The sequence below is a fragment of the Nannospalax galili genome, unplaced genomic scaffold (assembly GCF_000622305.1).
Source record: "Nannospalax galili isolate Female #2095 unplaced genomic scaffold, S.galili_v1.0 scaffold27, whole genome shotgun sequence".
In the NCBI taxonomy this organism is placed as follows: domain Eukaryota; kingdom Metazoa; phylum Chordata; class Mammalia; order Rodentia; family Spalacidae; genus Nannospalax; species Nannospalax galili.
The window spans coordinates 3,980,504-3,983,839 of NW_008357993.1; the positions used below are offsets into that span (position 1 = coordinate 3,980,504).

At 39.7% G+C, this 3,336-nt stretch overlaps 1 pseudogene; it reads right to left on the bottom strand.

Annotated features, from left to right (window-relative positions):
- Positions 1 to 806: 806 nt before the first annotated feature.
- LOC108490098 lies at positions 807 to 1,199 on the bottom strand (annotated as a pseudogene).
- Between the last annotated feature and the right edge of the window lie 2,137 nt (positions 1,200 to 3,336).

Here is a 3,336-nt window from a genome sequence, read left to right on the forward strand (position 1 = left end):
ACCAGCCTCCAGAACGGTGAAAAATACATGTGTGTTGTTTAAGGCCCCCAGCTTGTGGTATCTTGCTACAGCAGCCTGAGCTGACTAGGATATACATTTGTGCCAGAGACCTCTCATTCCTTGCCATAGCTCTCTCCACTTCTTGCTTATTTCCCTCAACTCCGGGAGGTTATCTTATGTGCCCTACTCCTACTTCCCGGTTGTATTCGGTCAAAATGAGGTTCTAGCAGTAGATCTGCAAGAATGACTGGTCTAGGCTGGGTATGGTGGCTCATGTTTTCAATCCCAGCAGACAAAGACAGATCTCTGTGAATTCTAGGTTACCCAGAGCTACATAGTGAGACCTTGCCTAAAAAAAAAAAGAGTGACTTGCCTACCTAAGGTTGCCTTGGGTGTTTATATCCCTACCCTAGTGGTTGCTGCTTCTCTCAAAGTGGTTTGGCCCTCTTTCATATTTGGTTCCTACCTTCATCCCATCTTTTGGGGCAAAAAATTATAATCTTTTTATGTAATAAAGAGAAGTCTGAAGATTGGACATGAAGGTTTGTTTAAGCAGTAGCCTTAGAAAAACACAGAAAAAAAATCTAAGTAAGTGGGGTTATTTTATTTTGTTTTGGAAATTCTGGGACTTTACCATAGGGTCTGTGCATGCTAAGCATCAGTAGAATTAAAGATTGGAAAAGCCAGGGCTGGACAAATGGCTCAGCAATTAAGAATACTGCCTGCTCTGAATTGCAGAGGACTGGGGATTTGTTGTTGCTGTTGTTCCACTGAGGCATTTGTATTTATATGTATATTTTACATCTCTAGACAAAGAATCCCAGGATTTTCCCTCCTGTGTGCTTTTACCTTGCTTCTTGATGGCCCATGATGCCAGCTGAGGTTGTCAGTACAATGAAATCAAACTGACAGGATGGGAGTAGATTATTCTGCCACTTTTCTAGGTCTTTGAGCTGCATGTCAAATCTGGGGTTGATCACACCACACTTGTTTAACCTGCCTGTGAGGTTCACAACAATTTTCTAAGCTCTGTGATCATCAATGATTTCAAATTCCCCAATATAACCATGCTTTATCATCACAGTCAGGAAGCAGACGATGACTTTAGAGCATGGCCTGATGAGGACCTGGTATTTACTTCTCTTCTTGGCATTGTTGATGCTCTTCATTGTGTTAGCCAGGACATTCATATGCACCATGATGGTGGCGTGGAAAGATGAAAGAAAGAGCGAGGACCTTGGTTTTATTCCCAGCACCCACGTGGCAGCTAACAACCACCGGTAACTCCAGTTCCAGGGGCCACACCTTCTTCTAACCTCTGCAGGTATTGCATGACACAGGTATGTTTACACACATGCAGGCAATATACTCATACACATAAAATAAAAATAAATTAATAAATAAAATATTAAAAAAGATTTCAAAAGCCTTTTAAGCAATTATAATCATGAAATTATTGAACACAGCCTCTGTTAGGTGCCTTACTTATTTTATCTTAATCTTTACAATGATTTTTGAGATAGATTTTATTATATCCATCTCACAGATGAAGTTTAAAGATGCTTTCTCAAGATCATAGTGAAGAGGAAAAGAGCTATACTTATGTATTTAATGTTATTTTTGAGTAGGTATGATACTGTTTTCATCATTTAATGACCGATTTCATACTTTAGGACACAGTACTCATCTTTATGAATGCTCATTAAAACAGAGAACACCCAAGGACCTCAGAGCTATCTTGAGAAACAAATGTCACAGTTATCTGGTAGAAGAGCACCTATTTGCAATCATCCTGCCTGCAAAAAGCCAGCAATTAATTTTGTTGTAAGGAACGTTTGAACCCTTGCCCTTAATATCTGTTTCTGTACACACCTACAGAAGGAATTTCCCCTTGGTGGCCTTGGGACACTTAAGCATCTGTGCTGGTGGTCATGTAGGCTTCAATTTAAACCCACCAATGTTGTAACTGTTAAGAGATTATGTGGGGGAAGCCTATGAAAACTATGGATTTCTGTAACTTGAGGTTCAGAACTTTAGAGCCCTAGCTCCTCTGGGACCTCTGACCTACGTAAAACGTCTGGGTTCTCCATCTCTCTGAGTGAATGCCTGGTTTCTCAACTACCTTAACAACAGAGCTAGCTAGTAAATATAGAACTAGGACTTTAACTTGGGTCTGCCTGATTCCAGAGTCCATGCTACTCATTTACTTGCTGTTCTGCATACATCTTACCATTAGATTAATACTCAAAAAATGATGCTCTTTCAGAACACAGTTTCAATTAAGTGATAAAGATGTGTTTTCAGAGGCATTATTTGACTTGTTGACCTCAAGAGATTCAGGAATAAAGTGGTAAAGAAATAAAGGTGGTAGTGGTAAAATGTCTGGTAGTAAAAGGTTAGGGATAAATAGTATTAATGGCTAAAACAATTCCATTTTTCCACAAACCTCATTCAACTTGTCTTCTCTGAGGAGCTCCTTGGCATTGTCTTTACAGAATAAGAATGAGTTTGACAATGAGCTTCTTGAGGGACAAAGCATCTTGTTCGCCTCTGTATTCCACCCACAGAGCCTGGTATACTTCCAACTAGACTGTGATTTGGGCTGGACTATCTCAGTCTTGCTGCAGGGCTTGTTTATCCTCATTACACTGACTGTCTTTCAGGTCACCTTGTCCCAGTAAGAGAGGAAAAGATATTTATGTCTGCCATCCTCCTGCCTTTCCTTCCTAATAGCTCTCCCACCTAATATTTAAGCACAGGCAGGTGCCATTTAACAAAACACTTATAAGGAGGTTAGGGGAATAATCAGCTTTAACCTTGAATCACAACTCTCAAATGAGAGACATCATTGCTATCACAGGAACAGGGAAGTTCCCGAAAGACAGTAGCTGAAATGTAAAACGAAGGTTAACTCTCAGGTCATGGTGAGCAGACAATGGGAGAGGTTGTGAAGAACCATTTTCCTGTCAGTGTCCTAGATGAGCAAAGATCAAGCAGAACTGACAGCAATCCACTTACGGATTGTGTCCCTCCTAAAGAAAGAAACGCTAGCTAAACTAAATTTTGTTTCTTTCCTCGTTCCTTGAATTTCTTCACTTCCTTTAACTCACAAGTTTTCTGCCTTAAAATCTGCCTTAACAACTTTTCTGTAAAAGGTCACAATAGTAACAGCTTAATAGCAATGATTAAATCATAGGACACAATAACTGTTATTCAAATAATTGGGGAATAAATATGAAAAGAAGCACTGCAAAGACTGGAATAGTAGACTTTTAGCAAAAAAGTCACATTCATCTAACAAGAGCAAGCAGAATGCAAGTTGTATTTGTGACACAC